Raw genomic sequence first — 25146 nt, forward strand, 5'->3', positions numbered from 1 at the left:
CGTACGAAATGAACGACCGGATTTCTTTCTTTATCATATGCTGTACCGATAAAAAAGCACTCTGCCAAATCGATTGTTGCAAAACTTCGCGAGACTACAAAAAAAAAAATCACGCTTTGAATCGCGAGAAGTGAGGTATAGACATGTAAAAGAGGCCTATTTATCTTCGTTGGCGAAAGGTTAACACTGGCTGGTGCGGCGAAGGCCCGTTACAACCTAGAAGTCGTTAATCTTGAGCAGCCTCTCGCAGGCGCGAAGTATTGAAGACATTTTGTAAAGCTACCAGCGACATGATTTTCCTGAAAATTAATTGGCCTGGTTCATTCATTTATTCTTTTTTAAATTCTTTTTCGATGTTCCATAGTTTACATTCGGTACCCGATACCTGTGATGCTTTCTCTGATTCCCCGCCTTCTGTTTTTCAATAGGCGCTGCCTTTCCGTTGTGAATTTGTCTTCCGTTGTCGAACATAACGTTCCCATGCCTCATTACCCGACATTCTATTGTTCCTGTATTGACGTGCTATGAGTTGTATCGTTTTTTTGTGTGTTTTTGTTTTTGTTTTTTTGCGTTATCAGTATTACGTTTTTCAGTCCTTCGTTGTCAGTGTTGCTATTGCTTCTCGTTGCTGCTATTATAATGTGCACCTCGCCAAGACACAACGCCAAGACTCTTGCGGACGGCCTTGAGCACAAAATAAAGTGCATTATTATTGTTAGACAGCATTATTCTCACCGTTGAAAGCAGAAATATCAGAACTAGCTAGTCTAAACTTCATCCAGGTGTCATATCCTTGAGAACACATACACAATAACGAATCCGAATCAGGATGGGAAAGGTACAGTGTCCAACGTAATGACCTCAGAGACACATTGGAAAGACTGGACCACCGTCCTCTAGACTTAGTGAAGCTCCTCGGAGAATGGCCTCTAACTTTCTATAGACTTACTGATTTTTATTTTCAAGCGTTTTAGAGTAGTCGGCCCCTGTGTTTCGTAGGAGCCACCATCTCCATATTTTTCTTTCCTAACTCCAACTCCAGAATCAGGAACGTTTATATCCTGCATCAGTTTTGCACATGACGCAAGAGAACTAGCAAAAAGCCGCAAAAAGAAAGGAGGCTACGAACTGAGGAAAATTCGATTACATACCGAGGGATTGTTAAAGGAACACTCAAGCGCAAAAATACCCCCTTGCGGAATGAAACATGCCGCTATCTTGACAGTATACAAAAGGAACGGGTTCGTCGGTTGTGTCGTTCTGGCTCTTCTCTCCTTTGAAAAAGCGCGGCCACGCGCGGCGTCCTGTCATTGGGGAGGGAGGGGGGTATATAAGTTTAATGAACAGGAGGTGGCGTCCACGCAGGGAGAGGTCAGCCTGTCATTGGTCACCTCACGATGATTGGGCGAATCGTTTGAGGAGACCAATAACATGCCGCTCCCAATTGGCGCCCTTCTTGAGAAGGAGTGAAGAGAGAAAGTGTAGGTTGCGGTTTCATTCGTGCCGAAATCACGAACGACGCAGCGGATGAACCCGTTCCTTTTGTATTGATGTCAAAGTAATGGCATATTTCATTCCGCAAGGAGATATTTTTGTACTTTAGTGCGCCTACAGATATATCGCTGACCTGCTCTGGAATGCTCGTTATCGCTGCAGCGTCTAAGATAATGCGTCAGATATTTGATAAATGCCATCTGGTTTCTTCAAAAATTGGATTGCAGTCCCGATAAGAAAGGCACATTGGAGTCGGTGTGCGTTGTTGTTGTTGTTATTGCTGTTCTTTAATTTCGTGTTAGGGCCGCCATGGACGGCGTACAGACGTGGACAGATGGAGAGAGGAGAACAGGAAGGAGTTGGGGACAGTATGCGTCCTGGGCCGACTTCAAGGGGAACTGTGTGCCGACATTCGTCTGGAAAGTCTGCCGTTAAACCCTGGGAAAACCTCAGACAGCACAGTTGGTGGAAGGGTTCGAACCCACCGCCTCCGAGGCTTCGCAAAGGAGAGAACACCTTAGCCCGCTCGGCCATATTGCCGCTGGTCAGTGTGCGTTGAGTTATGTGTCTTGCGTTGCCTCAGTCTCAAAGATATGACACCTAGGGGAACCATTGTTTTGTCCCTCAACTCCCCCATTCATCATCTCACAATAAAGTTGTTGTTGTTGTTCTGTCCTCCTGCTTCTGATTTCCACAAGGTAGGCTGAACAGCAAAGCGTGGCAGCACCATTCAGCATTTCAAAGCTTGTGGAATGGGGGACCCTATTAAACGCCGTGTCAAAAAGACAGACCTTCTGTTGCAATGTTATGCTTTCCATTAGTCGATCAAACTCTGTCTGTACCTCTAGAAGTTGAAATGCTTATATAGTCGAACTATACTTTGAGAATAGCCGATCGCGCTCACTGGCGAGGGCCGCTAGTAACACAGTAATTAAATATAATCGTTTTTCAGTTTCTCTGTTTCTGTTTCGCTACGCAGAAGAGATTGATTGAAGAAAAGATCGTTTTTCCTGCAAACGCTCGCCTCCAAATTAAAATGCGCAACACACAAGGAAATCCGTTTTCCTTTAAAAAAATACGGATATGAGTTTCAACGAAGCCTAAAAAATATCAATAAGAGCGAACTGCCATTCATCACACCACAAGCACGCTGTAGCGATATTTTAAAGTATAACTGGAACGGAGAAACAATGACATTTCAATGTACATATACGATTAATGTTTATTCCCTGCTTGCCTCTAAGGTCCCGTTTGTGTGTGCTTCTTTTTTTTTTCATTTCCTTTTTACTTAAAGGAATAGCAAGACGGCCTACGCCTGACTAACCTCTCTTTTTTTCGTTTTTTTTTTTTTTTTTTTTGTTTCAGTAAACATATTCCCCTCCCCCTAGCTGCTTGCCGGTAGAAACAACCAGATCAGCTGGACAGCAATTGAAGAATAAGTGAGTGATTACGGTTTTGTGCTCCCTTCTCTGTTCCTCTGGATTTAACTAGCATATACACAGGTGGACCTTTGCTCCTACGAGACAGAGCTGTACTGAACAACACGCTAGGTGGGGTTGCTGAGCGAAATCTGCTATGCATATCAGCAATTCAGCATCAATGTTGAAGCCCGTAGTACGGACTCACTCCCCCTATAGGAACCCATGAATTCACTTGTGAGAGCTGCGTAGACGTTGTTTTTGCAATTCAGTTATACGGCCAGAGGGACATATATCGTCGAAGAAAGTATTATAACTACGAGATGACGAATTAACTAAGATTCGTCTACTCTATGTTTAATTAGGTGATTTCGAACAAAAGCGAGATAGCAAAATGGGAAACGATACTCGCCAAAAGCCATTCTTTTATTCTTTTTTTTTTAAAGTCCTGAAACGCGCACGTGCGTTGATACCGAAACCGCACCGACAGGGAGCGCAGGGAGGACAGCGCTCACTCGGCAGTCACCCAGCTCATACCAAGACAACAGCTCCTACCACACTCAAAGGACTTTTTTTTTTGTTGTTGCTTTTTCCTTTTCTTTTTTTTTTTCTGGAAGGGGGGGGGGGTTGTTTTGTGGGAGTAGCTTTTCAAACTCTCGCTCTCTCTCTCTCACGTACACATACACTGGAAACTCAAACTCAAAACTCAAATCACGCCGGGAGAGCCCATATCAGTAAAAAAATGTCATAGCACTTATACTGGAGGAAATTCAAGAACTCCACAAATTTACTGAAGCGCACTGAAGAACAGTTAAACCGCACTACAATGGTTATTGGAAATAAGGAATTTCGAAAAAAAAATCAAGTAGAAATCCTCCCACATTTTCGTCGTCATGTGGAGTACTAAAACAATAATCAATGTAAGTCAATGGTTTCAACCCATATTCTGGCTGATCACGACACTCCTCGGAAAAATTGGAAGGTGTCCATTGGCGTACTTCTCCCGACGTTGCACGTGATGGCTTTTTAATTTCAGATTTGACATAGCTGTTCTGTTGCAAGCCGATATACTTGTGCCGCGCCTCAGCTCATATACCAGTCTGAAATCGTCCCAGTCGATGTGACACGATTACACCGAAGAAAGTACACAAAGCTCACATTTCTTTCTTAATAAACATAACAACATTTCTTTACCACATTATGACGCTCTTTGTTTTTAGTGCATTGAGATTTCGCACCTGTACTCTTCTGCACCGCTGCTTTTGATGCCAAGTTTTGTGGTGATTTTTTACATCCATTCCTTTTCAAATTGTATAGTGTAGTTTTTTTGTGTAGTTTCCCTCTCTTTTCTCAGTAACGCGTCCTGGAGTAGCCAGTCCCGAGTAGCTCGAGACTAACATCTCAATTTTTTCTTTTAAAAATCAATCAATCAATCAATCAACATTTCTGGAACTCACTCTTGTCTTATTTAATTCGACGGCACATAATATACATACATACCATGGGTGCCTAAATGGCGGCACGCCTGGCGTTTCCATGCATGCATGGAAAGGAAACCCCGCCTGGGGCATGTTTCCATGCAGCCCGCGTGGCCCCCGAGCAAAAAATTAAAAATGTCCGACCCAAGCTTCATACACGGTTGTGGTGTTGTCATCGGGCTGTGTACGCGTGCAGTTCATCTTGCGTTAATCAATGATAGAAAAAAAAAAAGTTGCCACTGATTGTCTCGCTGACGAGAGGAGCCGTTTGGCACATGGCAACAGCAAATATGACAAAATTAACCCAAAGACAGCCACACTCTTAGAAATGAACTTCACCACAGAGCACGCTCCTAGCCAATCATCATCCGTTTTCAACAAATCAGGGGCGAGAATATTATCATTCGGGATGATGGTTGGCTATAAGAGCGTTCTCTGTGGTGAAGTTCATTTTTAAGAGTGTAGGAAACGTCGAACTTTCAAGGTTTAGTCGAAATCAACCTTTATTCATGTGCTTAAAAGGTTGAAAGTTCGCGACGTTCCCTGTCTGTCTCTGTGTTGCTTTCGTCGTCTTCGCTGATGAAACTCTAAACCTGTCCCTGCGTCTGATTTTTACTCTATTGTTATCAATCGTACATTCCTAGCAACATTTCTGAGCAAACCCCACGTGGCCGATCTGTAATATTGGTGCCTGCAATGCAACCACAGACGGACCGGTTCGATCGGTCGCAGGCTTTGTGATATCCCGAATGCAGCAGGCGTGAAATGGAGTCTTTTGGCTCGCCGTTCATCCACAGTTGTTCACAACGTTCCCGATTACTAGTAAATGGAACTGATCGACCTGCAGTGCGACGCACCGATAAGAACAAGTTCGCAGAAGTTGGTGCGGCTTCGTTTTATTCTTGCGTTGGGCGCGCATAAACCTGTCTAATAACAACGATTCTTGGCTTTACGTCGCGAGACAACGGTGTCAACATATGTCCGCGAGCAGGCGTTTTCTGTGATGAACCTTAATAAGTCACAGTTACGCTAACAACTGATGACCAAACACCTCAAAGCAGTTAAGATTGAAACTGCGCAATCACTTTCTTCATGACACAGCAGATAAAAAGGATCGCTGATCGTATGATTGAGCAACGACAGGTAACCCAAATCTATACGTTTCATGTCCTTTTAAGCTCTGGTTGTGTCGTCTATATACAGGGAGTTTCAATTAAAACCCCGGGTTAAATAATTTGCGAACGGGTGCACCAATCGGAGAGCTTTGTTCTTTACCAAATATCTGCTCGATACCACCTACAAGCTGCGCGCTGTGTGGATGAGCGGGAGGCGCTCATTATTTAAATAAAAATGCAAATGAGTTCCATGAAAAAAACATAACTTCTAAAGCAGGGCGGCGTCGGCATTAAAATGGGTACTACCCCTTGTGAGACGTTAAAACTTTTAGACAAAAATCTGCCACCGAAGCTGGTCATGTGTTGCAGTAATTAATTGGTTTCGGTTTACATATTTTTGTCGCGCCTGGTCGCGGTGAAGCGCAAAAAGGACGCCCTTCCATTTTCTTATCCACCAATGAATTACGTTTTTACACCAATGAATCACACCAATTAAATACGACCTTTCGCGCTTAGCCGCGACCAGCCGCGACAAAAATATGTAAACCGAAACCAATTAATTACTGCAACAAATGACCAGCTTCGTGACGTGCTTTTGGGCTTCGTGGCTCAATGTGGCCCGAGGACACGAATGAGTTCGGCACCCCTGATCTATTATATATAGCTGCACGGCAAGTGTCATCTGTTGGGATTCGTCCATTTGCTTCAGTATAAGTTACGTACTGTGATATTTTTTCCTGATATGGCGTTTGCCGGCATGACTTGAATTTAGAGGGTACGAAAAAAGAAGAAGAAGCTACTCCCATAATCAACACCCGTTTCCGAAAACAAAAGGGAGTTAAGTGTGGTAGGAAACTAACAGGCAAAAATGGGAAACGTCTAGCACTCGCGAGTGAATAAGATAAGTACTTAAAGAGATGGAAACATTTAAATAATTTATTTTACTAAAGAACAAGCTTTCGGACGGAGTTCCTCCTTCATCAGGTGCGATACATTGAACACTTGGTAGAGATATCTATACTAATGTGCATAACAGAAAGGGGCCTTCTTTTGTATTCTTTTTTTTTTTTCGCGGCCTCAGTCCTCTCTAATAAGAATTTGTATTTCCCCTTTCTCTTATGCACATTAGTATAAATATCTCTACCAAGTGTTCAATGTATCGCACCTGAGGAAGGACGGACTCCGTCCGAAAGCTTGTTCTTTTGTAAAATAAATTATTTAAATGTTTCAATCTCTTTAAATAGTTATCTTAAGCGTAGTCTTGGCATGAGGTTTCGGTTCGTTTGCATAGCGAAACTCGGCGATAGATATTTCACGGCGCGTGCTCCCTTCAGGATTTTTAAAAGATAGTAATAGCTTTTGACGAGGATTGTCTCCCGTTTCGCTATCGCGCCTTTGCCCGAAATTCTCTACACTCAAAAAAGTGAACTTCACCGCATGGCACGCTCTGCGCCAACCATTGCCACGAATGATAGGGTTATCGATTCTGACTTGAAGAGAGAATTCACTCTCTCCCCGAATCAGAAGCGATAACCCCATCGTTCGTAGCAACGGTCGGCGCAGAACGTGCTATGCGGTGAAGTACCGTTTTTAGAGTGTAATTAAAGCGTTAATTAATTAATTTTACGTAATTAGTCGTCTTGTAGGTACGTACCCTTTTCGAGAAGATGTCGGCCTCGCAGTATACTCAACTGCAAAGACAACATCTATGCTGCTCTTATAGGTTTTTTTTTTTTTTTTTTTGCAAAGGATGTGTAAGGAATAAAAAACGGTTCATTCTTATTACATTTGTCTATAAAAATACGTATCGTCAAAGGTAAGTATATGACCCGAGGAAATAAATCATATATACAACGGTTCAAACACTATGCTGTCTTTTAGCACGTAAACATATATGGCGAAAAAGGTGGCACCCGGAATGCCGTTCTTGAATTGAACTGGCTGTCATCCATTTCCTGGTGACCCGTGTTTGTGATGTCGCCTTCCTGATGGATCTATACGAACCAGCCAAGCTGTTGCTTGATACATATGTTTACACCTCACAGCGTTATTGGTGGTGGAGCAACCCCTTGCCGGAGTCGGCTTCGCGGGGCACACTCTTAGAAATGAACTTCACCGCATAGCACCCTCGCAATCACGCACGCACGCTCCTTAGCAATCATCATCTCGAGCGATATCGTTATATTCCCTGTGTTGTTCACTGTTTAGCAAATCAGGGAAGACAACGATATCATTCGAGATGACGGTTGGCTAGGAGCGTGCTATGCTGTGAAGTTCTTTTACTTTTTCTTCTTCTTCTTTTTTTTTTTTTTTGCTATAGTCGTGACGATGCCCACTTGAGTGCGGCCAACAACGGCAAGCTACTTCGACCCCCCCCCCCCCATTTTTAAGAGTGCAGGCAACGTCACTAATGCAGGTACGGCAGAATAGCAGTTTGCAGTGAAATTCGAGCAAGCGTTAGGAACGCGGACACATCAGAAAGTGAAAAGGTTTGGGAGAATGCTGGATTGGGAAAAACAGGAGAAAAACACGGTGTCCTTACAGAGACCATACAGAAGTTCGGGGTCCCTCAGGGAGGAAACCAGGATTGGGGCGAGATAGCGTCTTTCTGCTAGCGTTGAGCCGTCGTAAATGGCGTCATTTACTGGTGAGCCATTGCCGATGATGGAGTGAAGGTGTTTATATCGTTTCCACAGTCATTTGTGCCTGACGTCCATACAAAAAATTGTGCCGTACACTAATGCATAGAATAAAACTGAGAGAAGCCTTGTACGGACACCTCTACAGTATCAGTATATTCAGAATGCCTGCTTGTTTTTCGTACACGCCATACCATGTCAGCAATCCTGACATCCGAGATGATATGCCATCTCCATGTTTAACTCACCGTCGATCGTCACAACGAAATAGATGAACCAATGCGCGATGTGTGTATTCTCATCAAGTCGGAAATCTGTACCTATATGGATATAGTTCTCTATACTTTGCATGGGACGGAAACTCCATCTTCTATTGAAGATTGAAGGGTGGGACGATGTGCAATGCTTGACCACGTCGCGTTTTAAAAAGATTACTGCTCTTGCCCAAAATGACGACCACGCTCAATGTGTTGTCCCTCTCCCCGGGGGACATTAATGTCGGGCGCGGATTTCATTTGGGAGGCGTTGAGTTGAGAAGAAAAAAATAGGAGAAATTCATTTGGGAGGATCTTATATACTGGACGTTGGCAACATATCGCTGGCTTGGTGGAAGGACACAAAAACGAACAGCACAAGACAAGCCTTGTCTTGTACTGTTCGTTTTTGTGTTTTGTCTTTCCCCCAAGCTCAGGGACATGTTGCCAACGTCCAGTATATACCAGCTCGCTTTTTTGTTTTTGTTTTATTCTACCTACTGGATAACACTTCCCCAACGGGGGATTGGCAATATATATGAAAATCTCAACGACAACGTAAAGAGACGGGCTTGTTGGTACTGCATGGCAAATTAGGGAAAGCGCACCGTGACCTTCCCTGTGTCCCTGCTTTCGAGTCTACGCTTTCTGTAAGTTGGCTGTGTGAGTATTTTCCTTTGGACCTTTTTCACAATGGCCTACGCGCATGCGTATGACCTTGAGTCGCCGGAGAGGATTATCTCCGTCTTCACTAGATGGCGCACTATGGGGGACGACAGCGGCTCTGGACGACAGAAGTGGGGACCAGTGGGGTGACCGCACGAATTGCACGACCTTGTCGGCCCCACCCCAGACGGTTAGGCCCCATATCCTCCTAATGCCCATTTCCACCGACGTCCCAAATCAACCAAAAGCTCATTTCATCCGAAAAAATGTTCGGAGGTTCTCGGCTTTCGGTTGATCTGGGCACGCGAGTGGCAGTGACTCATATCCCCCAAATGCTCTTTTCATCCGAGCGCCCAGAACCACCGAATTTCTACCCACCCAAGCTCAGGCTTCTTTAATATAGATTCCATAGATTCCGTGCATCACCTCTCATTTTCCTTTTTTTTTTTTTTCTTTTGGGAATAGCAAGTCGGCCTTGGCCTGTCTGACCTTTCCCCCTTTCTTTATCTTTAATAAACATATTCCCCCCACCTCTCATTTTTATATCAGTCATATCTGTTACATCTCGCGGAGATCCAGATGTTCCCTCCTCCTTTCCCTGTTAAACGGGGGAAGCGTGTCCTTTCATGTATACCGCTTTCGGTGGTTCTGGGCGCTCGGATGAAAAGAGCATTTGGGGGATATGGGTCACTGCCACCTGCGTGCCCAGATCAACCGAAAGCCCAGAACCTCCGAATATTTTTTCGGGGGAAATGAGCTTTTGGTTGATTTGGGGACGTCGGTGGAAATGGGCATTTGGAAGATATGAGCTGCTACCACTCCGGACCGGTTTTGGTCCTCTGTGCTATCGACGTGGATTTGTTTTGACGCGCGCCGAGCATGGTTCGTTGGAGTGCCGCTAGGATACGACGCGTATGTGAAAAAGGTCCATTTAAGACTGGGTGATAACCAGGACAAGGTATCAAGGTGGAAGGCGCATTGGAACGCATCACTAACGGACTGTATTGGCATGAAAGTGGAAGGCTAACCATAGGGCCAGAACTATATCTGCTCAGAAGTTGATGTACGTCTCCGTGAAGCAGTCAACAACATCAGAGAGCTGCAAGCGTGATAACTGTCCAGAATTTCATGTAAACCATACCACCAACTGCACCGCTGCATGCACCGTGTGTAGTGTCATCAAGTAAAACGGCGGCGCCGTATCCGATTAGTGTAAAACGGCATCACCGTTATGTTAGAGCTCCAGCCCGCAGACGCCCTTCAAAAGTGGGGCATTCCTCTGTTAGGGGAAACAAAGAAGAGGGAATCATAGTGGTTTCTTTGAAAAGCGGTTACCTTATTTGTATCGACCTCTCTCCTGCGATTCTCTTCCTAGAGGCTAATGTAGGTCTCCTCTCCGTAGTCGCGAAAGAGGACCGTCCGGGGTGCCCTCAAGGGGGCGACAGAAGCGCTGCGGTGCGACAGAAAGGCACACTCGCAGTCGCAGTGAACCAGGAAGTTGCGGTTTCTTCTTTTTTTTTTATTGCGTGTTAGCGCCGCGAAGCAACTGTGGCTATGAGCGGCGTACAGACGTGGACAGATGGAGAGAGGACAGCAGGAAGGAGTGGGGGACAGGGGAGGGGGGTTAGTCTGCGTCCTGGGCCGAATAAAAAAGTTGCGGTTTCCCCCTTATAAGTCCAAAGACGTACCTCGGTCCTCCACGTATTTCTATCTCGTACCCTGAGTTGCACGCGCATTTCGGTACATATACTGTAAAAGTGGTCAATTTCGGGGTCTTAATCGCGAATTCGTGTGGGTGCGCGTCTTGGGAATATTTCGCGGGACCTTAATTTCGCGATTTCGTGTGGAAGCGGACGGAAGCGGAAATCGCGGTATCGGAGAGATGGGGGGGTTCATGACACTGCCGACAGTAAACAACGAGATTTAGCCGGCTTCTACACGCTGGCTGGCTTATATAGAGGCTTACCGTCAACTCCAATCCCGTAACGATGACATACGTTCTGGTTCTGTGAAAGCAGGTGCCTGCAACGTCAAGTGATACAGTATGCGAATAAACTACTGGTGTTGAAGTGATGTTTTTTAATTATAGAAATGTTTGACAGGAACAAATTTGTGAGAATAAAGGTCGTCCAGTAAGTCGATTTATATTTGTGGAGCTCATATCGTCGCGAATTGCAGTGCCCAAAATTTTTCCTCCTCGCTACCCGGGCGCGGAACCATAATTTCGCGAAAAAAGTTCTATCGCGAAATTCGCGAGAATTAAGTGCTCGCGAAAATTTCAACTTTTGCAGTAAATCATTAATTGATAATATATCCCTATAATAATAGTAATCCCTATAATAGAGAGACGACCGCTGAATCTCCGAATGCAAAATGATCTCCTTAAACTCAGTCATAGGACAAGAAAAGTATTTTTGGGTGAATAATAATAATAATAATTATTATTATTAATATGCAGGCTTTTATGATTAACCTAATCAATCTATCAATAATAGCGAGTTTTAGTACATTTGAAAAATTCTGCGAAAACGACACGATAAAGGGTCAAATCTAATACTCCTGTCACACGGGAAATAGAATGTCATTTACAGCGAATGACATTCGCACTGAATGACATTCGTTTCGTGTCACACGGTGAAATCAAATGGCAATACATGCGAATGATATTCGCCCAGCGAATGAGTCCGGGGAACTCATTCGTCGCTTTTCCCTCCCGCATCGACAGCGTATCCTCGCAGTAGAGAGGTAGCAAAAACAATAACGATAAACCGTTTGATGAAATGAAAAGTTGTACTCCAATATTTTATCACGAATTTGATAACTTTTGACACCAAGGAAGGAAGGCTAAACACTGTTTTTCAGAGAACTCCCCTCGTTCCCAGTCGCCACGTCGCCAAGTGCGGTGCAGATAGGCTTCTTAGTTGTCTTTGCCTCAGGACAGAAGCCCTGTCCGGCAGAAGCGGCTTCTGTCCTGAGGCAACTCCATTCCTATAACTCTACCTATTCGCTGGATATCTACCGATCTACGTTAGCCAATTAAGTGTCTTTGAAGAAGCAACGATTTTGTGAAATAATCTAATGTTTCGCTAGTTTCCAGCAAATAAAAATATAACCCTGTCTAATGCTTTCCATGTTCAGCCCTGGTGCCTTAATTATCGACAGTGACATCATTTGCGAATTACACCCTGTTTCTTCGTGTAGCTCGATGCAACACAAACGAATGACATTCGGTGCGACTGTCATTCGCTGGGAATGCCATTCAGTTTGTCGTGTGACAGGGGTATAAGCTTAGCAATGTGATATGAAGCCAGCTTCAAAGAAGCAAGACGATTGGCTTATCATATTTTCGGAACCGTTATCGTGAAGCTATCGCCTTTGCGTACGTAAGGGAGAGCGTCGGTGGTTCTGCGCACGCGCAAAACAAAAAAGAGCTCCGGGAATTGCGCAGAACAACCACGACATTCGTTACGTGCGCAAAGGCGATAGCATACGTACACTAAAACTCACTAATGTGTTGCTTTCGCTATCACCCAGCAGTACCGAGCACCTGGAAGAAACCAATCTCTCTCTCTTTTCTTCTCTTTTTTTTTTTTTTTGAGCAGTAGCTTTTTAGGGCTAATAAACTGCACGGCGCCACCGGCACGCAATCGCCGAAATTATCGCGTGATTCAATGAAATCTAATAGCGTTTCGCCCAATATTTACCGCCAACCAAGGAACTATAAAGCCACCAAGCAGACCGAGAGACACGGACGCAGAAGACGACACACGCAAATTCTCAGTTCTGAGAACATGCGTGTGTCGTCTTCTGTGTTCGTGTCTCTCGGGCTTCTTCATGGATCCAGACCAGCTAGCCTGCATCCTTTCCCTTGTTTCATTAGAACTACAAAGCCACGGCATTTAAATGGGAACTAAAATAATAAAAAAAAATAAGAAAGAAGAAGACGACGATCCCCTCGCGGGATGAGAGATGGCGTTACTGTGACACCACCACAAAAAGAACGATTGACTGACTGATTCTTTTTTTTTTTTTTTTTTTTTGCGCAACAACAGTAAGTGTCCGAAAGGAACGAGCCATCCGCTGCGTCTTTTGTGATATGTATGAGCGAGACAGAACCTGATAATCCAACCACGCCTCCAAGTGCGTTCACTCCACAGTGCGTATATAACGTTACATATCCATCCGGCCGGCACCCAGTGAATGTTCCCCAATTAGTATGCACATTTCGCAGGTTGTCGAGATTATCCTATTATATATATATATATATATATATATATATATATATATATATATATAAATAACATCGCATTCTTGGGCGCAGGTTATGAGAGTGGAGCATATGTCTGTCCATACACTTCGAGACCATAATTAGCTCGAACTCATTAGCGATGTCCAAAGTGTTTGGCGTAATCCGATTTATGGAAAGGTTTTCTCACGCCCGTTGCTGCAAATTGGCTACCAACGTTTGTTGACACGTGTTGCAGATTTTTCCTTAAAAAAAAAAAAAAAAAAAAAAACTTCGCCGTCTTTGACAAACGTCGACGACTCCGAGAGCGAAGTTTTGGTATATATCTCTTCTTTTTTTAAGGGCTGCCCCGCCGCCTATTTAAACGGCTCTGCTGCTCTTAAAGGAAGAATGCCACCTCGTGTGTACATTACACACTCAATCTAAGAACGATGCAAGAAGACAAACGCTCGAAGAATCGCGAAATGACGAGGAAGTAAGGAAAAGAAAACATCCCGCTTCCGACGACCTTCCGACGCCACTCGCTCAAACGTCGCCCACCTACGCATTGCTGATGAAGGCCCAATAAGGCCGAAACAGCTGTCCAATGCTGGTGTGGCGACGTTTGGGACTTATAAACACATGTTCAACGTGCAGCCAAAGAGCGTATGCTTTTTTTTTTTTTTTTTTTTTTTCATTTAATCCCGCTGTCTGAGGTTTTCCTTGGGTTTATTGGACATCTTTCAGGTTCAGACTGATGTCGACAGAGAAGACTGATGCCAACTGAAGTGAGACCAAGACACATGCGCACTCAGTTCTTCCTGCCACCGTCCCTCACCTAGTTAAAAAAAAAATGACGGAGCACACAGACACACAAAAAAGAAAAGAAAGAAAGGCAATGACATAAAACGAATGAAGCGACGCTATGATGTGTCTCGGTATTTGATACAAATATTCGTGGCTGTGCGAGCTAAACTGATTCCACTATCCAAGTATGGTGGCGATTTGACCGGACAGCTGAAAAGGAGCCGTCAACAGTGAAGTTTAGTGCAGCCTGGTTAAAGGTCTAAGGCCGGGTTTCACCAACGCTGCTTAACTTTGATCCGAGATCAAGGGTTGTTAATTCACGGACTTAGCACTCGGTTATTTTTTTACAAACTTCAGTTTGTGATGTGATGAATGTTCCAGTGACAATAACTCCTTTTAGTGAAGCGGAGTTATGTATTAAATTCAAGTTCAGGGACCGTTGATTTCGGTTCAAAGGTTAATCGGCGCTGGTGAAACTGGCGCTGAGTCACTCACGTAATCGGCACTAAGGTACAGGGCAATCCTGTCCTTGAATTGCCCTTCTGCCATATTATGCGGGTCATTAACACACACGCGCGAAATGATAATAGCAGAGTGTCTCAAAGGTTCACCGTGAACGTGCCAGACGTCCAGTCCTTGACGCGTGCCCTTGGCTTATCGACTTTCAGGTGACCGTTCGCGGAGACATTGCACGCAGGCAGCCAGTGGGTCAGGCGCCCTTGAATTAACACTGCCAGAGGTATATTATTCTTCCCTCGCAAGGTGACCCACAGCATGATCGGGCAAACTAAAATGCGATCATCGTCGCGGCAACTTCCCACGTAGAGTCATTCCCACGGAAAGGGGACTGTGTCACACACGAGCTCGCAGGGTACATCAAACTCTCAAGACATAACTGTGGGGAATTTGAAATTCTCTCCTTAATCGCATTATCCTCTGAAAAAGAAACTCCACTCTTTTCTTTTTTTTTTTTTCAATGCGGTACCCTTGAATTTCAATGTTCGTTATGCCACCTTTCGCCCTCTCTTTTCGGTGTACACGTATTAGATGTACCGGTAGTCGCTGAGAGGAGATTCCAGCAGATGCTATATAGCGAAGCTGGTAAAGAACAAAATTTCAGCAGCAGCCATACGCTCGCTGCATCAAAATCGAATTTAATCACGGTGGGGGGGTTCGGAAGTACCCGTGGAGCTTCGTTATCATTTTCTAGTCATCGTTCGATGTATTCTTGTCGAGGAGGAAGCCACGTGTACCTCGTGGGACAAATAAAAAACGAGAAAAGTCGTTCCCCGGCCAAGGTGGGCTACCACTCCCATTAAGAAAATCAACTTTATACAGCGATCGTAGTAAAGTTTTGGCGTCCAAAACGGAAAGTGCTCGAGTGATTCGATAGACGTGGAAACCTCTTAGATGTAATGTGACTTTGAGAGCTTCGAAACTTGTGCAAAGATGAAGCAAAAATCTCAACAGTTCCACGAAGCATCAATCTCAATCAAAAACGTCGAGTTTATGTATGACAAGCAGTTGAGCGACAATGAAGGCTTTAATCAAGGTACTTCATATAGGTTCTGAAGGGGGGAGGGGCGAACTATTGTTTCTAGCACGTGAGGAGGCAGCTGAGGATACTTCAGTCAAGCATGATAATTTGTAATTTATTTATAAGTTCATAAATGTTTCTTTTTTTTTTTTTCGTTCACCACGAAGGATACTCTCTACAGCAGTTTAGGCGTGCATTACACTCTAAAACCTGAACTTCGCAATACAGCACGCTCTGTGACAACCATTGCCACGACTGATAGGGTTGTCGCTTCTGATTCGAAGAGAAAGGGGGGGGGGGCGTACGCCTTTTTGTGTCAATTTGCATACACGATGTTTGACACAAAAAGGCGTACGCCTCCCTGACTCCTCGAATCAGAAGCGATAATCCTATCATTTGTGGCAATGGCTGGTGCCTAGACTGCTATGCGGTGAAGTTCAGCTTTTAGAGTGTAATGCAGTTCGATGAAACACTCTCGATGAAACGGACGGACGGACACCGTTTAGTGGTACTTACAAGCATTAGCAATTTCTTAGACTAAAAGATGTCCAATAACCATGGACATGGGAATAACATTGAACACGTCTGTTATCACTCGTTCACCACATAGCACGCTCCTAGCTCATCATCCCGAGTGACAACGTTCTCGCCCCTGATTCTTGACAACAGGAGGCGGGACCTATTTTGTGCCATTATGCACTTGCGTAATGATACAAAATAGGCTCTGCCTACAGTTTTCAACGAATCTGGGGGCTTAATCGCTTCATCGTCGTTACAAGCTAACGAGTGGCGGGAAATTCAAAAAGGTGGGCACGTGACACATTGACTCATTTTCAATCTGGGGTGCGGAAGTCGTGTTTGTAATGATATTTCTTGCAAATTCGAGGTAATGGTTGTCTCTTATTTGCGTTATGCAACGTTTTCGTGCTTTACTCATCTCTTCTTCTTCCTTTTTCACGAACAAATTGAACGATAGCCGCGTTAATTCCGTCTTATGATTGACATCCTCTACAGCGATCAAGCGCTACAAACGGCCCGCAATATAGTACCGTTTTGTTTGCTTTTTAAACGAACGATTTATCTCTTCTACAGTGCAGTTTCAGCAGCGCAATATAAACGTTTTCCCGTATATTCCTATCTAAGCTGCGCGTAATTTCAGACTACCAGAATATTTATGACGGTACCTCTGAGCTTGGCGTTGTCTCAGCGTTACGAACGCATAAAAGTCTGCGAAACTAGTCTCGTTAATGTGCGGAAAAAATCCTACGGAGTATCACCTTGAGCAGAGGAATTCGTATAACGTTACTGCGTTAACGTCACGCAATGTAGTCTGTTCGCGACTTCGCTCCAGATTTTGGAAGAAAGCTGAGAAAGTGTTGGAGCTCTGGCGTTAGATTTGGAAAATGATATTGAGGTTAGGCTTTTTTTTTTTTTTTCATGTTAAAATAGTTCAAATGAAACGAATGTACGAATAGCTGGGTGAACCTCGATATTTCCAGTTGCGAAATCCCCGATCTGGAAGTTCCCGTTCTCGAAACAAGGATAATCAAGGCTCGATTGCTTCGTAAGATGGTATATGCCGTGTTTAAAAACACAGTATCACTATTTAATCACCCAAATTAACGGGTTTTCAATCTCTGTCCAAGTCATTTTAGCGTACGAAAGCCAAATTTTAGCGGTCATCAGGCTTAGCGGGGCAGACACGACGGAACACCAAGTTTGGTGTCCGCACTTTTCTGGACAGGTTAGTCTAAGCTCGCTGTTGGCCGTTTCCCGCGCGCGACTGTGCATTTTATAGTCAAATAACGTTTATTTCTAGTACAGGGTGTGTGCAGAAAAACGTGACCCGCATTTTTACATGTAACTCGTTGTCTACATAGCCCGAGGAACTTCCGGTGGAACACGACGGCGTATTTATGCGTGCGAAAGCTACAAAAAAATCCTGGAAGCCATACTCAGTGTAAAAAAATAAACAGAGCGCGAAAACATGGACTTCCATGCATTAGAATAGGGCGGTCATGACAGTGCACGGTAGTGCATTTCGGTCTCAGGAGAGTTATGTGCAGGCACCGCTAGGGGTACTGCCGATGAGCATCCATTCATTCGATTTATGCACCGATAGCTCCCCTAGCGGTACTTGAACACAACTCTCCTACGACCACCATGTTGCCCTTTCACATACACCCTGTTGTCCACCATGTTGCCCTATTCTGATGCACGGAAGCCGACGTTTTCGTTGTTCCGTTTATTTTTTAAGCTGAGTATGGCTTCCACAATTTTTCTGCAGATTTCGCACGCATAAATGCGCCGTCGTGCGCCACCGGAAGTTCGTTAGTTAGGTAGGCAACAAGCTATGCGCCTAAATGCGGGTCACGTTTTTCTGCACACACCCTGTAGTTTATTTTGCAGCGGGGATTTCGATCGCTTTGTTTCAAGGTACACCCGAAAAACTTCATCTTTGCCTTGACCCGTTCGATCTAGTAATCTTCTGATTATAAAACAACGGCACGGTCTTCGCATGATGTACAGTGCTGTTAGTACTGTAATTTTATAGTTTCCTTTGCGTCTCCAAGTGCATGTGTTGTCGCCAGGTGGCATAACCTCTGTGGGCATTTCTTCGCACTGTTAGGTCTTCGCGTACACTGTGGCGCAATAACGGTGTAGTGACGTAGAAAACATTGGCGTGTAAATCTCGCATGATTTACCACGAAGATTGAGCTGTCACAACCCGTCTTACAAATCGCTGCCTCCATGTGTGATCTGTGAATGATCGAGTTTCATCACGTGACTCCAAACGCTACCGCTGAGTGGACCTTGAAGAGCTTCAGGCACGCATCGTCTGCATTTAGTCGTCTGCGTGGATATAATTCTTCTCTTGCGAGGAAATGCCATATGCTTTTGCTTCTAGTTGTGGCAGAATGAGGGGAATTTTCCTCCTTTCTCGCTAACTTTCCCTCTCCTTACGAGAAGCGTTCAGAAAAATAAATACGGGTCGTTATTTGCCGATCTAGCCCGTGAGATACAATACACTACATAAACAACGAGCAGAAAGCGCGCGCAGAGTCAAAACTTTCGGTTCGTCGGGCTCCACCGTAAATCAGGCGGTTCCCGAAAGTGTGCAAGAAAAATCGGTGAACTGAGAGACATAATTTGGTAGGCGGCCAAAGCGATTAGACAGGGGAGAGAAGGAAGGTTCGATAGCGCCCCCTAACGTCATTTATGAGAGGCGCTGCGGCAACGCACTACTGGCACTACGCCTTTACATCAGCTTCAAATTAATGAGTAGATGAGAAAGTATAGTTCCCGAAGTCTTTTGTATTCCGTTCAATTGAAACTAGCCTCGCTTCCTTTATTTAATGAGGCTTTGCATCGTGTTTCGATGTTTTCACAGCAGTATAATGACGTCAGTACCAAGTTGTTTGCTTTGCCACAAAGCTTTAACAGCTTTATCGTTGCCTCGAGATTTCGTCAAACTATGAAACGAGGAAATAATCGCGTTGAAGCGCTACTAAACCCGGCATTTCCTATAGTTGGCCACAACCTCGAAGGCCAGAGTTGACTCGCGTTGCTTGCTGCCGAGAGCAAAGCAGACGGTCACCTGCTTACAGCAGCGCCATCTGTAGGCGAATGGACCGAACTGCCGGGGCATCTGGGTCCTTCCCGGATACTTCCGACCCCAGAAAACGCATGTTCATCGTTTGTAACATTTATACACGGTAATATTGGCGTTTATACAGGGTGTCTTTTCTTTTTTTTTATACAGGTTTTTCATAAAGAACTATAATGGCTATAGACATCATGTTTTCACTTGTATCATCTCAGGGCCGGCGTACGTTCTTGGCCATCTGTTGCTCAGCCGTCGAACGACTAATTACCTAAAAATCGTTCATCAACTTTTTTATTATAAAAGCTTCGAAGTTGTCCCAATGAGAACATCTGGTCCCTTCGGTCACCTGATACCGTAGCCGTTTTCAGAACAAAAATCCGTTCGATAGATCGTCCGCAAAAAAAATCGTGAGGGAACCTTTTTTTTTTTGTTCATTGCGCACATTCGGAGACGCGTCTTTCCTTCACCCCCAATGTGAGGGGGTGAAGGAGCACAGTGCCGCCGCATGCGTCGAAGATGAGCTTTAACTTGCGGAAACAAAACAAGAAACACCCGGATCGGGTGACGCTATCGGAACTGCCCTTATCTTCTGCCCTTTCTGTTTTCTTTTAATCCTTTTCCAGGACGCGAGAGGCAACAGTGTGCTCTTTCACCCTCTCACATTGGGTGTGAAAGAAAGACGGGTCTCCGAAGACGCGCAATGAACAAAATAAAGAAAAAAATTGTGTTTCTTCATGAATTTTTGCAGATCTACCGAACGGATTTTTGTTCTGAAAACGGCTACGGTACCAGTTGACCGAAGGGACCAGATGTTCTCATTGTGACAACTTCGTAGCATTTATAATTAAAAAGTGAATTAGCGATTTTTAGGTAATTAGTCATTCGACGGTTGAGCAACAGATGGCCAAGAACGTCCGCCGGCCCACAGATGAGAGAAGTGAAAACAGGATGTCTATATTCCTTACAGCTTTTTAATAAAAAATCTGCATCGAAAAAAAAAAAGACACCCTGTATATTGCAGATACCATAAAACGAGATTTGTTTGCAAGGGCCGAGGATTTTATATCTTTCTAACGGTGGTCATACGGAGGGGGCCCTGCAGGACAAATATCATCCGTCACATGAGTCCCGTGCCATTGTGCATCCGTCATTTCACGCGCAGTGTTCCATAGCTTGGAACACGGAATATGTGCGACAACAAAGTCAAAAATGGCAAGACATCAATAAAGGCATCAATAGGCGACTTGCAAAACGTGGAGCGCCGCCTGCCTGCAGTTAACAAGGACTCCTAGAATCATGGGAAATACTACGTTACATCTCGAGTTCTGAGCAAATTAGCGTTCACTTGTTCGGTGTAACTTCTTTAGATTAGCATTTAACGTACGCACGTCCTTTATTACAACACGTGATTCTGTATGCCACGTCACGGAATTCGTGACGTCTCCCTTTGTTGCGTACATTGCCTCTTTCACACACTCAACATTGTTCTGTACTGTACCGCACTGCACATTGGCAGTTCTCGCGGAAGCCGCAGAACGACAGAACCAATGAATGTAAATGTACCTGTGCTGAGCTGCATTCATATATCGTTCCAAATATTTATTTGTTTATTTTTATTTGGATAATACTGCCGGCCATCAGTTGAGGGCCAAGGCAGAGACAGCACAAGCAGCAACACAGGGACACAGCATCAATTTGGCTCAGACAGAGCCTAACATAACGAAACTAGTACAAAAAAAAAAAAAAAAAGAAACAAGTGACCGCCTAATTCAACATGCTTAGTTGGTCAGTAACTGCCCTACACTGTTAAAACAGAACTTCACCACATAGCACGCTCCTAGCCAACCATCATACCGAATGATATCATTCTGTGTCATGATTTGCTCAAAACAGGGGGGAGGCGCCTATCTGGGACAGATTATCTTGTCCCAGATAGGCGCCTCCCCCCTGTTTTGAGCAAATCATGACACAGAATGATATCATTCGGTATGATGGTTGGCTAGGAGCGTGCTATGTGGTGAAGTTCCGTTTTAACAGTGTAGAAAAAGCTGCGGAGCCAGGAATGCTCGTCATGTGTGGTGGTAGCTTGTTCCATTCGCGAGTAGTGCGAGGAAAAAAAGAACAGTTGAACAACTGCTTTCTGCGACGAAACTCACTGATGGGGTTAGCGCTGTTTCTGCCTGGTGGTACGACTCTCGTTGAATTTAAGATAGTCGTCGAATTTAAGACCGCTTTTACCATGTACAATACTATGAGAAAAATGAAGACGTCTTACCTGCCTGCGGCAGGCTAAAGGTAACAGGCCTGATGATTCATACAACGATGTGACCAAGGTATCTCTCCCGTACGAATTATATACAAAACGCGAGGCTTTTTTCTGGACAGATTCCAGACAATCAGTTACGCTCTAAAACATGAACTTCACCGCATAGCACGCTCCTAGCCAAACATCACCTCGAATGATATCGTTACGAGGTGTACGCCTTTTTTGTGACACTTATGCTGTTCATAACTGTCACAGAAAAGGCGTACGCCTCCCGTTTTCGACAAATCAGGGCAGATAACGATATCATTCGAGATGATGGTTGGCCTTCACCGTGCTATGTGGTGAAGTTCTGTTTTTACTTTTTAGAGTGTAGGACTTGAATATCGCGAAAGCGTCCAGTTTCTTTTTGTACACTCTTAGAAATGAACTTCACCACTCTAATGATACAGTTATCTGCACTGATTTGTTGAAAACGTGAGGCGTACGCCTTTTTTGTTACAATTATGAACAGCATAAGTGTCACAGAAAAGGCGTAAGCCTCCCGTTTTCAACAAATCACGGCAGATAACGATATCATTCGAGATTATGATTAGCTAGGAGCGTGCTATGCGGTGAAGTTCATTTTTAAGAGTGTAGGGTGTCTGACATTTTCGACTCATATACTCACATAATGCCACGTGTCTTAATAAAGGAGAACCGTAGTGGCTTTCACTGCAGTCGACTAGTGAAATCGCATACGAGGAAGCGCCCACACAGTATACCTGAAGAGCACGGCTTCGCACAGCCTCTTGGGATTTTCATTTTTCAATTCCAAATACGGCTGCTGAAAACAAAGGTTTCCTCGGTGGTGCCTCAAGTTGAATTTTCCGCGTTGTACGTGGGTTGCATCGCAGCTCGAACGCAATAACACACGAAATACCTTCTGTACACCTAAATGGTGCCTGGAATTGTGTGGAGGGAAAAACAAAAGTACCAACGTTTATACTAGCGATCCCTTTGGGGACTGGATGCGTGGGACTAAATGAATGCCACGGAGCGGGGATTCCGTTTCACGATTTATCTTTACCGCGTAGTCTGTGTACATAATCTATATGTGCATAGACGAAAATGAGTTCGCTTTGAATTAAACTGAAATGTTAATAAAGTTAATAAAGTCGCACAACCTTCAGACATGTCACCGGACACAATTTGTCAAAAAAGAACCAACTGAAGCACAATCAAAAGGCATTTCATATCGAACTTGACTTCCCCTATTTCACCGAGATTCTGCTACCTAACTGAAGCGAAATCGTACTGTAAGCAGTATTGCACTATTGTAAAAATGTATCGTAAAAAAACTTAGTTTCGTATCATTTGCGTAGCAAAATTTGGCCATCATCTCAAAGTACGTGCTCGTTTCAAGTTATTAAAAAAAGAAAAACGAGGATTGCTGTAAGTAATGCCTCTTTCTAAGTCTGATATCCAGCTTTTTCCCGGAATTATCTAATTAATCAGTTGATTAATGAATTTTGGGTAATAAGTCGTCCAGTAGTCACATGCTCTTCCCCATGGGATGTGCGCCAGGCCGCATTTCAGGAATCCCCGGTATGCGGCCATGCGGACACCCCGTGGATTTCAGGAAAAGTGATCCGAAAGGAAAAAAGATCCATAGGGGAGAAAGACCCACTGGTGGATCTACTTTCCTTATGGATCTTTTTGCCGCATGGATCTTCTTTCCCCTTGGATCTTTCTTCCTTCCGTCACGTGACCCCTTTGGATGTTCTTTCCCGATGGATCTGTTTCCTGTTGGATCTTTCTTCCACGACTATGGATTTCAGGAAAAAATATCCGTGGGAAAGAAAGGTCTACTGGTGGATCTTCTTTCCTTATGGGTCTTTTTGCCGCACGGATCTTCCTTCTCGATTGGATCTTCTCTCCCTATGGATGTTTCTTCCGTGTGGATCTTCTTTCTCGTTTGGGTCTTCTTTCCCTTTGGATCTTTCTTCCTTCCGTCACGTGACCCCGTTGGATGTTCTCTCCCGATTGATCTCTCCCCCCCCCCCTTGAACCATTCTCCCACAAGCGCTGTGAAAACTGCATCTAGGTAAAGCATTGTTATACAAATTTTGTAAATGATGAGAAAAAAACGCCCTGTATAGATACGTAAAGACTGTCGCATTCCGGGAGCATTTGCGAAGCTTAGGAACGATTTGTAGTAGTGGGGAGTAAATTTCAGGGCCATGGGACTAAAACGAGGAGTGAATAACTGCAATGCTGGGTACTAGAAGCTGTAATTACTAATTTATACTCCTTTTTCTTAGAGTATGTAAGACAACGCTGACATTGTTTCTAAAACAGTCAGCTAGAGCGTTTCCCAAACTTATCGTTGTGTCGGACCACCAAAACCAGCGACAACCCATTGTCATAAATAAGGGAGGTGGAGAAAGAAAAGGAAAACAAACAAACAAACAAACAAACAAACAAACAAACAAACAAACAAACAAACAAACAAACAAACAAACAAACAAGGCACCGCAATGCAGGAAATGAGAAGGTAGTATGTATATTTCTGCCTTCTTTAGTATCATATATCGTCATACTGCGGATTGCATACTGCGGATTACAACACAGGCTTGACCTAGCAATCCTATTAACTACATTGTACGCAATTCTACTGTTGCAAATAAAGACTTTTTCTTCTTCTTCTATATCACTATCGTCCCCTCCGAGATGATGTGACCAGCACTCGCCAAGACAGTCTTCGGGCTGTCTCCGATCGTCGCGGCCCCTCTGGGGTCCGCGGACCATACTTTGGGAACCACTGCGCTAGACCTTCTGCTTCCTTTTCGAAGAGATATTGCCTTTTACACTATTTTGTTGCTCGAGTGTCGTTTTTTTTTCTTTAAAAAAAGCTTTCTTGTTCGTTATCCAACAGCGGACCCAGTCAATATTATCGTTATAAAACTATTTACCGTAGTCGTAATTAAGTGGAGTAGTAGGTATACACGTTCATATATTCGTACTGACCCCCTAGGGGCAGCGCAGTTCGTTCCACGCTCCATAGCGTGTGTGCTCAAGAAAGATTGTAGGCCGGTTGATTATTCGAAAGGGAGGGAGAGAGTGATCAATAGAAAATATATATATATATATACTACGGGGAAAAGGTCACGTAGCGCACTCATGAATTTCCAACGAATGGAAAAAAGGTTTTGGTAACCTTGATAGTGAGAAAAGAGCGCCTATATATGACCAGTAGCCAATTTTTCTGCGGTTTCGGCAGTGCGTGGCACTTAACTTTTTGAGCCATGTTAATCCCGAAAGTTGCACATGGCACTGAATCGACCACAATTTCTCTTCCTTTTTTTTTTTTTTTTCACGTTTGCGTGTTGAGCTCATCCACTTCCTTCTGGTTTATAGGCACCACACGGACGGCGCAGTACGACGAACAACGTCGCTTCAGAAAACACGACCGAAATAAAGACGAAAACAGAAGAGTTGGTTGATTTAAGAGATTCGCTTTTCCAACCTACGAAATGAATGAGCATAATAAAATTTCTCCCGAGCACACACATAACAATCGTTATGCATGCTTTGACGTTCCTTCGAGCCGACAGACAGAAGGCCGTCTGCCAAGAGGAGGCCAATCATTCATCACCAATCG

General features: G+C 44.3%; 1 protein-coding gene across 5 annotated transcripts in view; it reads right to left on the reverse strand.

The window, feature by feature from the left end:
• The window catches only part of LOC135394051 (sialin-like), a 136964-nt gene that overhangs the window by 82483 nt on the left and 29335 nt on the right, over positions 1-25146 (reverse strand). The gene's annotated exons all lie outside the window — the stretch shown is intronic.

The sequence above is a fragment of the Ornithodoros turicata genome, chromosome 5 (genome assembly GCF_037126465.1).
Source record: "Ornithodoros turicata isolate Travis chromosome 5, ASM3712646v1, whole genome shotgun sequence".
Taxonomy (NCBI): Eukaryota; Metazoa; Arthropoda; class Arachnida; order Ixodida; family Argasidae; genus Ornithodoros; species Ornithodoros turicata.